The sequence below is a fragment of the Cimex lectularius genome, unplaced genomic scaffold (genome assembly GCF_000648675.2).
Source record: "Cimex lectularius strain Harlan isolate CLEC.00 unplaced genomic scaffold, Clec_2.1 scaffold372, whole genome shotgun sequence".
NCBI lineage: Eukaryota > Metazoa > Arthropoda > Insecta > Hemiptera > Cimicidae > Cimex > Cimex lectularius.
The window spans coordinates 152812-165860 of record NW_019392954.1 but is presented as its reverse complement, the minus strand read 5'-3'; the positions used below and the strand labels follow the sequence as shown (position 1 = coordinate 165860).

General features: G+C 33.6%; 1 protein-coding gene across 1 annotated transcript in view; it reads left to right on the top strand.

The window, feature by feature from the left end:
- LOC106663391 (head-specific guanylate cyclase) overlaps window positions 1–13049 on the top strand; it is a 199626-nt gene that overhangs the window by 74522 nt on the left and 112055 nt on the right. The window lies entirely within an intron of this gene.

Genomic DNA, 13049 nt, shown 5'->3' with positions numbered 1-13049 from the left:
CTGATACTTTTTCTGTTCTCTTTTGTGTGTATTGAGAGTGAGTGTATTTACAAGCGTGAATGTGTATGCAAGTAGATTTAAAAGGTGATGAATGAATATGTAGTATTCCACCACTCTACGTGAGTGATTGTATATAACTAGAAAAGAAAGTATTTAAGAATGAGTAAGTATTTAAAATATTTAAAATCTGCGTTAGGGGCTGAAATTACCTAGTTGTTGGCAACCCCTGGATCATATCGGCGGGACGGACAAGACAATCTGACTCCGGACTGCCAAAATCCAAAGAGATTGATTAATAATATGCTGCACATATGTGTATTTGCATATATGTATGGAGTTCAGTTGATATAAGCCAATAAAAAAAAGGGCAAAGCGGAGAAAAATTATTTGCCCGCTTCATCCTACTTTGTGTTTCGTATGTTTTATCTGTTATTAAATGAATATTTGACTTTTAACTTTTTAATTTAACGATAAAAGGATAAGCTGATGGTTTTTGTAATAGGCTATTTTTGTAGAAGACGATTTGTTTTGAAGAAACTACATATGTGATTTTGTTCATCTTTTCATTCAACAAGCAAAAAATAGATGCTGAAGACGTACAAAATTGATTCTTTTAAAAATTATATCGTATTTACTAGAGAAACAGATATTTTTAAACGAATAAATCGCATTTTGTTGTTCTATTCAAAATTCATAACCTATCTGGATTTCATCCTAATTCTTTGTTATTACAAGATTTAGAAAGCTTAATTTCTCTTAATTCACCCTAGTTTAACAAAATTTATTCGCATCGACTAAAAGTAGAATGATCCAGTTTTCCATCGGTTGTAAAACTTTCAATTTCAATAAAATTCTGACGAGTCATGAATTTTTAAGGGAAAGACCGGACATCCCAGAAACAAAAATCCCCCCCCCCTTGTCTGATCCTGCACAAAATTTTCTATTTTGATTAATTAAACATTCTTATTTATAAGCGTTAAATTGTGCTCAATGGATATACGTCTTTTTTTGAAAAAATTTTGACGTACGTTTATGGAAGTTTCTGTTGGTTTTCGGAACTTTTTTTGTATTGTATTTCCCCTCATTTAGAAGATCCTGCACATATTCTTAGCCTAGCAAAAACATCGACGAATAGATTTCAGTAAAATAGGTCGTAAATGCTATTTTAAAAAATTGACATTGATCCTTAAATACGAATTTTCTCCGATTCGAAAATTCCGAATAGATACGGAAAATTTACCTGTTTTTGTGCTGGATTAGGCGGAGGAAATTTTTTTCTTTTTGAATAATAGTCTTATCAAATAAGGCATTTCAGGTTCGTGTTATGCACCCTTTGAAACTGTTGAATACGAGCTTTTATAGCAATCAATAAATAAACATTTTTGGGTTGGATTTGTCGAGGGCATTCTTTTTCCTCGCAAGTCCCTTAAAAATTCATAAGTCCTCTGAACTATATCCGATTTCAGCGTTATACGACCAGTAGAAACCTAAAGTTCTGTCATTTTAGACTTGATCAAGTAGTTATGATAGCATCATAAAATAAAAATGAACCTGAGAAACAAATGATTTGTTTTATATCTCTGGTTTCGGTTGATTTGTACAGACCAGGTTATTGGGATTATATGTCCTGTACACGCTTCCAAACGTCTGTAAATGTGTTAAAGTTATCATCAATTCAATTAAATAACGTTTTAAGTTGAGATAAAAAAGTCAGTGTCACGAGATGGATTCGAACCCACGACCTTCGGCTCAGAGTTGGGCAAAATCTAACTAATTCAATCATGATTAAGAATTTTGATTGAAGTTTAACTATGATTGAATTAGTCATGAGTAAATTAATCATTATATGATTTAATCATAATTAATGCAATCATGAGGTATGACTAAATCATACAATGATTAATTTACTCATGACTAATTCAATCATGATTAAACTTCAATCAAAATTCTTAATCATGATTGAATTAGTTTGATTTTGCCCAACTCTGGCTACAATGACCGACTTACCAAAATCCAACCGACTCCGGATAAAAATTTTGAGATGAGAGTCGTGCTCAAGGCCAACCTTCAAAAATGGTTATCATAAACGAAAACCTAAGTTACATAATTATTCTACATGTCTATTTTATTACAATCAAGACCCCTAGATGGTGTATTTTCCAAATAATGTAGAAATCTCTCCTTTTAAGTGGAATAAATTTTAATTGAAAGAAATATTTTTTCCATTGATCGGTTATGTAAACATATTTACTTTTCAAAACGTAGCTTGTTCCAGGATTTTATTATTTTATTTTAGTATTATTATTATCATCATTATCATTATTTTTTGGCTTTTCATAACAACGGAGTTTTACTTATAATTGGAAGATTGATTTTTGTTAAATACGGTGTTGAAGGATTATAATTTTGATGAAATAAATTTCTGTTAGAAATTTTTTTAAAAGTGATGAAGTGTATTTTTCATATTTTGAGCACCCATTTGAACATTATTTATCAAAATTTAGTCATGACTAACTATATTGTGACCAAATTAGTCATACCTCGTATTTAATTACTAGTCATGACTAATTTAGCCGTCAATCACATATGGCGACTAACGACTAAATTAGTCACTTATTACCAATCATGACTAACGGTCTGAGTGATCAATCATTAATCATTAGACATGACAAATTTTTGTCCAACACTGCTTCGGCTTGATACGCCGCAACTCTACCATTTGAGCCATCGTGACATCGATCCCCTCGGGCACTAATTTCCCATCTCAACCCCACCTTTTGAATTTTCCCTCCTTTTTGCCATTTTTCAAATGTCGTGTAATCTATTTGATTCTCGGCGACAAATGAGCTTTAGTGAAGTATACTTCATTTTAATTCATTAAATTCACTATTTTTCGTGGTCCGCTTTACCAATTAATAACATTCAATTAATTAAGGTCTTAAGTTGAGATAAAAAACTCGGGAAGTTAGTGCCCGAGGGGATCGAAGTCACGATAGCTCAAATGGTAGAGTAGCGGTGTATCAAGCCGAAGGTCGTGGGTTCGAATCCCGTTCGTGACACTGACTTTTTTATCTGAACTTAAAACCTTAATTAATTGAATGTTATTAATTGGTCAAGCGGACCACGAAAAATAGTGAATAGAGTTATCATCAATTTTGTGATTTTCTAATGAAATTGGTCCCAAAAAAATTGTGCTAAAAATGTTTTGTTAATTTTCCAAAAAATTGAATTCGTTAGTTTTACAAGGAGCAAAAACGATGATCACCTTTTTTATGTGTTTATTTTTGTACGAGCGTTCGCAACTTCAGATCTCATATCAACTCTTGGGGTGGGGTTCGAATGCAGAACCGCTGGATTAGAACCCAGGACTTTAACTTACTAGCATGAGCACTTAAAAAATAAAAATAAAAATCTAGCGAAAAAATATTTATTTCTTGGAAAAAAAAGTTAGCATTTCTTTAAAGCACCCTTACGTTCGAGTTTTTTTTTTGTTTCATTTTTGAACTGGATTCGCTGGGACAATTGCTTTTCGTCTCAGATGCCAGGTTTTCCAATTAAATTCCGTAACTCCTCTAGATATTATCCAAATTCAAAGTTATTACGATGTTATTACGATTGTTCAAAGATTCTTCTTTTTAATTTTTTTTTACATATTTAGCCATTGTAAGTAAGAAAAATAAGAATGAAACCAAGAAAATCCTCTTGCGTTTTATTTTACATTTCGACATATACATATATATCTATATTTATACATAGGAAATTTATCTATTTTATAGTCTAGATTTATTTATGGAAGCCAAATTTGCGGCATTAGTGAAGTTGATAAGCTTTATAAGCCCGGTAAAGTTTGCTGTATATTGGTCGAAGTATTTTAAAAATACCGAAATTTTTTGTAATTTTTCCAAATAAAAATGTAGAGATCTGACGTCCACAGACGTTTGGGATTGCATCGAGGCCCTTATACACTGGGCAAAACAATAAAATTACCCTTTTTTGTTTAGATTAGATTTGAATTATTTGTAATAAATTTACATAGAACACATTCCTTTAAGTTTCAGGGGAAGTGGCGGGGCACTATTACACCTCGTTACAAAAATTGATATATTTGATCCCTAGTATAAATATAGAGGTTTCTTTACAATATTGTGCTCTTGGAAAATGACAAAAAACACAAAAATAAGATTCAAGCAAAATGAAATCAGGCCCATATTGAATTGATTAGTTTCGACGATGTCACAGGAGTAAATGATATGTACAAATATAATAACAATATAAAAATAATAAAATATAACAGTAACTTGTCATAATAAATACGATAATCAATTTAAGTTTAGTAAAATCCAACAAACAAGATCATAAATGGATAAATAAATAAACAATACATTAATAAATTAGAAGATTAATATGCAACTTATGTACATTTATATACATGTTCGTATACATAATTTACAAAAGTGCAATGTGCATACCTGCATACACATACACACTATAGCCTGATTATTAGTCTAATATATGTTTTATTCTCCTGTGCTTCCAAATGGTATTCGTCCAATTTCTTGGCATGTGGGATTTCTGTGCTCAATCAGTTTAGTGAAAAAGTTTTTCAAGCCGTTTAGCTTCGTCGTATATCAATCTCATGTTTGTACTCTCACGGAGGAGGCTAATTTTATTGCGGCGGCTCTAAGAGGTTACCAGCCTCAGAAATTGGTTTTGTGCGCACTGTAACTTCTTCCAATTTGATCTGGAGGTGTTCCAAGCGGGGCAGGGGTAAAGGAGGACAGGCATCCCAACCCTTTTTTTGTGTACCAGAACCTAGATGGCCAGAAGGACAACAAGATGGACGATAAATTGGTCAAGGACAGTTCGATGAAGACACTTATCGACACTAAACGATATTGAAAGTAAATCTTTTTCATGGCTAATGACTAGTTTATAACAGTTTATCTCGATATGATGATGCTTCACTGATCTGAATTATAAGAAAACTGAATAATTTATTTTGTGAAAAACAGTGAATTTAGATGAAATATTAGATTAGGACGATTTTTTTTTGGCATTAATTTTCCAGGGTTAATCATTTTCAAAATTTTGTTCTTATTAGGATGTATTGCATAATGTTGATTGGTACAGTGCAAAAGTTCTGGAAATAAATATTTACAGCTAATCCCGTTACGCAAACAGTATAGAAACCTAATTTCACCTCGAATTACGCTCAAACAAATAGGCCACCTGTTATCCGACGGAGAAAGTAAACAAAAAAAGTTGAATCCATGAACAAGAGTCACAAATTTCCAAGTAAACAAACGAACATAAATCATGTTTATTTATACTGTGATAACAGACCTGAATTGAGTTGAGACCATGTTTATGAAGAAGGAAATAAGTCTCAGAAAAGAAAAACACAAAAGCTCAAGGCTAGCTATACTTATTTATACATGACCCCTTATTTTTGAAAGTGGTATATGTCCATTTTTTAAATATGAGTTAATCGTAAGTTTGGTAAGACATAACCACCTTCTCTCCATATATACAGGGTGAATTGCTACTCGTGCTACAAACTTCTCCAGTAGATTCTTCACCCTAAAATGAACAAAAAAGTTCATATTGTCCATGGTCCGATTCTCAACCATTTCAGAGTAATTTCGCTTTTTATCGATTTTGAAAGATATCACGTCCTGGCGTCGGAAAATCGTGATATCTTTTAATCTAAACATTTCTCTTAAAATCTATAAGCACCGTTGAAATCCCCGTTAATTTTTAGAGAGAATCAAAATCATAATTCCATTGAAATTTTTTAATTTAATTTAATGCCCATTTAGTATGTAATGCTTAAGAAGTTTACAAACAGCTAGAAGGTCAAGGAAGAAAGACCCAAACGTTTTGCCACCTTCATCTTCTTATTGAAAAATTAACGGGGATTTCAACGGTGCTTATAGATTTTAAGAGAAATGTTTAGATTAAAAGATATCACGATTTTCCGACGCCAGGACGTGATATCTTTCAAAATCGATAAAAAGCGAAATTACTCTGAAATGGTTGAGAATCGGACCATGGTCAATATGAACTTTTTTGTTCATTTTAGGGTCAAGAATCTACTGGTGAAGTTTGTAGCACGAGTAGCAAGTCACTCTCAAACATTAGCAATCCTTGAACCACCATTTTTTCTCTTTTTGTCATCAACATCTTGGTCTCACAACCACTAAATAAGAAAATGACGAGTGCGTTGGAAGCGTTATTAAATCAGGTAGTTTTCCTCAAATTTGCTGCCTTCTGAGACTAAAATTAGAAACTCTGGATTACTTTATACACTTTCCGATTTACACAATTTTCCACTCTTTTTGTAGTTCTGGCTGAAATAAAACACAAAAAATTAGCCCAAACATTTTGCCACCGTCATCTTCTTATTGAAAAATTAACGGGAATTTCAACGGTGCTATTAGATTTTCAGAGAAATGTTTAGATTAAAAGATATCACGATTTTCCGACGCCAGGACGTGATATCTTTCAAAATCGATAAAAAGCGAAATTACTCTGAAATGGTTGAGAATCGGACCATGGACAATATGAACTTTTTTGTTCATTTTAGGGTGAAGAATCTACTGGAGAAGTTTGTAGCACGAGTAGCAATTCACCCTGTATAATCATACATTCGCTGGATTTTTTTTTGATAAAATAAACAAAAAACTTTGGTTATAAAATGTAATCGCAAAAACACTTTTTTTTTTTGAAAATGGAATAAGTCTATTCCTAATAATTATAATTAAAACAACTTCCTCATTGCAATTATTATATATTATTACGACTTCAGTGTGCATTGCCCTTTAGAAAATATTACTTAGCTAATAGTAGTCTTCTAAAAACAACATCGTTAACAAGATAACGGTATTATTAATCTGATGAAGTGGTGAGATGTAATTTCACTGATTTTGTTCAGTTTTCTTTTGCAAGTCTTTCTGATTTGCGTCTTTTATACAAATAGATTGCAGCCTGAGTATTATTTAAATGTAATTGTTATTAGGCAAGAAAATCATAATTTAAGATAAATAACAGTTTATAAACTTCATACAATGAGTTCACTACCTATAAAAGAGACGATAATTTGTCCATTTCGTCTGATAGTGATGTCGGTAAGTAAATCGGAAATATTGAAGTTTTTTTATTATTAGAAATACGACCGATGAATATTTTAAAAAAACCGAATTTATGAATCGGACGAGGAATGCAGGTTTAGCAATATTAAATCAAGATTGTTATAAACTAAGAAGAGGATTAGAATGTTGGAATTAACTCCCATCAAGTGACCTCAATATCCCTCCCCGTCTCTTCCGCACCACTTATATTATCAGCAGTTTATTGCACCCCGTCTGTACCCATATATCCTCCCCAATTAAAATCCATCTTTCGCTCCCTTGGACGCCGGTTTGTGGCTGGGGGAGATTTAAATGCCAAGCACCCGAAATGGGGCAGCCGAATTGCACATGCCCGTGGACGCCTTCTCCAAAATATCATTTTAATAAATAATTATTCCTTTATTTCTCCGAACCAACCCACATATTGGCCATCTTATCCCAATCGTCGACCAGACCTATTGGACTTCTTTGTTGCCTCTGGCTTGGGATCCATCTCCCCAACTATTCAGTGTTTAAACGACCTATCTTCTGATCACTCCCCAGTACTACTACTAAACGTAACTCCACTTACCAAACCAACAAAACCATCCTTTTTGAATGGCACAGTTAACTGGAAATTTTTCCAAGAGAACATAAATTCCTCCTTAAATTTAAACATTCCTATGAAATCCCCCCAAGAGGTAGATGATGCAGTATTAATACTCACCAATACCATTCAACATGCCATTGCACAATCCTCTTCCCCCCCTAGAACACACAACTTAACCTCTAACGACTATCTCCCATACCATATCCGCTCCCTTATAATCAAAAAACGCCATGCTAGAAAGCGTTGGCAACAATACCGTTACTCGTCCTATAAAAGGAAGCTGAACCAGTTGACTGTGCTAGTCCGAACAGAACTCTTTTCCTACCGTTCCTCCCAGTACAACAAATACCTCAAAGCCCTTTCCACGCAAGACAACTCCCTCTGGTCCGCTACCAAAAAAATTTTAAAATACAACACAGTCAATTCCCCCATCCGATCACCGAACGGATCCTGGGTCAGAGATGACAAGGAGAAATCAAACTTATTTGCATCCCATTTAGAATCCAGCTTCACTCTTCATCAATGATACCTCTCACGCACAACAAGTAATGCAATACCTTAACATACTACTTCCACTCCATCACCCTCCGAAACCATTTCATCCTTCTAAAGTAAAATTCTATATCCACAAATCTCCACGCAGAAAATCCGCTGGCCATGACCTAATCACCTTCAGTGTCCTGCGAAACCTCCCACACAAGGCCATCCTATTTTTAACCGCAATATATAACGCAATCCTACGAACCACTCACTTCCTTCTCCTATGGAAATAGTCCGTCATTATTCTCATCCATAAATCTCACAAATCCCCTAACCAGATCTCATCCTACAGACCTATTAGCCTGCTTCCTGCAATGTCCAAAATCCTGGAACGACTCCTTTTAAAATGCTTAATAGCAATCCTTGTCACCTATAATATCATTCCCTCTCACCAATTCGGTTTCCGTCCCCTATCCAACAATGCTTCAGAGTAGTCGACACCATCTCATCGGCCCTAGAAAAAAAGGAGTATTGCCTGGGCGCGTTCTTAGACATAGCACAGGTTTTCGACAGGGTCTGGCACCCAGGCATACTTTTTAAACGTCCTGCCCTCCCATTATTACCTTTTAATAAAATCCTACCTAACTGATCACTGTTTCAGAGTGAGGTGCGGCAATGAATTCTCGGAAGTCAAACAGGCACAGACCGGTATACCGCAAGGTAGTATCCTTGGTCATGTTCTACATATCATTTATACTGCTGACCTACCAACACATCCTGACACTATTATCTCCACCTACGCGGACGACACCGCAATCCTATCCTGTAACTCGAATCCTGAAAAGCTACCTCCACCATCCAGGAACACCTTGAGCTTACTGGTGTAAAAATGGAGGACAAGACTGAACGAAGAAAAATGCACTCAGTGTACTTTTACGCTGAAAAAGCAGACTTGCTCTCCATTGTACATCAACAACAAAGAGATACCAGTTTTCACTCAAGTCAAATACCTGGGACTATATCTCCACAGCAGGCTGACGTGGAATCCCCGACTTAAAAAACAGCAACTTAATACAAGACTTGGACTACTACGAAGACTTTTAAGACCGAAATCGACTTTGACAATTAAGACAATACTAACTCTATACAAGACTTTATTAAGACCAATATGGACATACGGAGTAGAACTATGGGGCACTGCCAAGCCTTCCAATATACAGCGCATCCAGTCCTTCCAATCGAAAGTCCTTAGACAAATTGTCAAAGCACCTTATTATGTCACTAACCTCACTATCCAAACATTCCTTTTGACAACGTACTAATCCAGTCCAGATTCCAAACCTGCCGTACCAACCTTTCGAACCATCCTAACCATACTGCTCGAGCCCTATCCACTCATTCCCACCCTGACAACCCACCACGTCGCCTCGCAATGGCTGGCTCCTCAAAGCATGTGTTCTATCGGTGCAGTGCTGGCATTAGTGCTAGTGTTGTGCTGTGTGATATATCATTCATGTTTACAAATTTGTATAGTATACAATTCTGTACGGGTAACAAATAAAAAAAAATATAAAAAAAACTGATTCAACGACGTTACTAATTTTCGATCACTTATGAAAATAACGATCAGAAAATTAGGAAAATCAAAATAAATAAAGGCGAAAAATATTATATAAAAAGTCGTGGTTTTGAATCCGCTTGTGACACTGATTTTTTTATCTCAACCAATACCTTAAATAAAGATTAATCATGAAAAATTTTGGAGAGATGTGTACCAAAAGGTGAAAAAAGACATCTTGTCCGGATGTGGGATTTTGTGATCAAGCTCGAATTTTTCCCTTTTGCCTTTCAATTTAAACCACCAAAAACATCGATTCCTCTTACAGTAAGGAGTCAATAGACGATGTTTTAGTTATAAAGCCAGTTATTTACACAGAATATACATAAAAGATAGTCCACAAACTGCGCATTCATCATCGCAAAATACACCCTCAATACTTAACTCAAAACTTTCAAAAATTGTTGGAAACACTTATAAAATACGGACTCTCACTGGACAATTTTATTCTATGCACAAAAACGGTGTAGTTTTATATAAAAAAGATTAATTGTTGTTGAAAGATATGTATAAATATGTATATCAAAGTCAACCTGTAAGCCTGATTACAATTATCACTCGCAAACACAACCCGACGTATAAAGTTTAAAAAACCTTAAACTTGCCACCTAGAAATACTTAGATCAAAAACATTCGCTGGGAAAGCAGGGCATTTATCTTAATTTCCCGTATACCTTATTAGAAGATAGAATAAGATTAGAAAATAGATGAGAGTGCTCAATTACTTATTTAATTACATTCGCGGGCTTAGAAAGGGGAAGTTTCTAGTGGTAAGTAACTTAAAGGGGCTTGCGGTAAATTTTGTTAGAGCCGGCAGCATACTTCCTAATCCTAGAAAAACCCGCGTCAACATTCCTTTTCGGAGTTGTTAAAACTTGACCAGACGACGAAAGCCTCGAAAGCAATTTCATCGTAAAAATCCCGCGGAAAATTAAGTCCCGGCCTACAGATTAAACTTTCTCCGAAAAGTATTCGAAGACTTACTTAAAGTTAAATCAGCAATCAGATGAAAAACGTTTATATCTTGGGAATTTTAGCAAACACATGCCCTTTTATTTTTACACTGCCTATTGTTCTGTAAAATTAAGTTGGTCGGTAAGCCGACCCAGTGATCAACATCTTTAAATTTAATGCCCATTTTTTTTTTTTTTGCTAACAGTTATTGAAATTCTTTTTCATTAAAAAAATATGATACCAGAAACTAAAAAATTCATCAATTCGTTTCGAAAATATTAAAGTTTTTTTTACACTTTTTCAAACTCCTTTCCATTCTAAAAATATGATATCAGAAACTCAAAAATACATCAATTTATTTCAAAAATGTGAACGTTTTTCTTCAGAACTCGACAATTTCGATTAGTAACTTTTATCGTGTAATTTATTGTTGTTTAAAGTTAGATCTAAAAAAATAAAATAAAGAATAAATTTTCATCTTTTAATAAATTAATATTTCAATTATCTCCTTTTTTCACAAGTTGCACGATAAATTGAATTTAACGAGTTATGAAGGAAAACGTTAATGTCTTCATCACGAATCGAAAAATTTAGGTTGACGAATTTTATTACACATTTTGAAACTCATTCCATTATACAAATTTTTACCAGAAATTCAAAATTTTATCTATTTGTTGTGGAGGAATCGAAGTTCTCCTTTAGTTGGTTTAAAAAATCAAGATAGATTAAATTTTCGTATTTTATTCAATTAAGTTTTCTATTTTCTCCTTTTTAACAATTTAATATTTTCCAAATATATGTGCGAAAAATGTATCATTAAAAATTATCTTGAATACAAATCTTCTAATTCGATTATTTTTTCTGAGTTTTTATACATTGAAAAAAAAATTGAAAAATGATGACAGAACCTTAAAAATTCATCGAATTATTCTGACGATATTGAACATCTCCTTCATAACCTTTAAAAAATTGACGCAAATTTTCATTTTTTATTCAATTACCTTTTTAAAATGTTTCCTTTTACCAGTAACAGGTATTAAAATCCTCACAGTACTAGCAGTTTCCTCGTGAAAATTTTTTTTTCGGAACCATACTTAACTTTTGAAATAAAATATTCAGCGTAAAAATAAAACCTATTTATAAAAACCCAAATAATTTGTTTCATATAAAAATTATAATAATCGTGAATTGTTTTAGTTTAAGAATTCTTGACCGCTCCTCACGACTTCAACAAATTATGGACTAAGAAACATACAATAATGTAAATAATAATCTTAAATTAATATTTATGGAAGGTATTGGTTGAGATAAAAAATTCAGCGTCACGAGCGAGAATAGAACCCACGACCTATATATGCCGCTGCTCTACCACATAAGTTGGCAATAATAATCGTAAAGTTGATCGAAGAGAAGATTCGAAATAAATTTTCTCGCTGATCAAAAAAATGTCGTGGTAAAGGTATTTTTACTTTTAAACTTAATAAAGTTGACAAATCCACTTTAAACGTTGATACGAGCTTAATTTGAGTATTGAATAAAAATTCAAGCTTCGAGTCAAACTGTTACATTACTTCTTGTTAGCTTTTTCAAAAATACAAAATCTAAACCACTCTTCTACTTTAAAGGTTAAAACAATTACCTCATTAAAAGGTGTTTAGTTTTTCTGTAAGATGTTCTTCAGAAAGTATAATTTTGCACCTTCGGATAAGTCAAAAAGCCTTTCAGGATTGGGATTTTTACTACAAACATGTTTCAATTTTATGCAGTAATTTTATTATGTGCTCATGTTTCATCAAATACAATGTAGGTCATTTTATTTAATTAGATCTTGAATTTCTTGCGCTTTTCTCTCTATGCTCCTAGGTTTATCTTGTTTTTAAAACTAATATAAGGATTTTGCTGATTATCGACCACTTGTGCAGTTATTCATTTATACCTTCCATTTTGTAGACTGATAAAATGGGTCAATCTGTGTTAAAAACCACTTATCCAGGTGAGATAACTGCAACAAACGAAACAAATGTTTATGTAAAAAAAACTCTTTGTCGTACCTAGACAAATATTCAATAATCGACCTAAGTTTTCGAGATATCGAAGAAGAAATTTGTCTCTTCTCGACGTAAAAACACAGCCTGTCTAAAATCTTCAAGAGCGATCACCTAGAAATCCGGTCGTTATGCGTCGAAAATTGGGAGATCTCGCGAATGAGCCATTTATGGCAAGGAGTAGGAAAAGCTTTAAAAATTCATGACGCTAATCCAGGTAAGAGGGTCGCCGA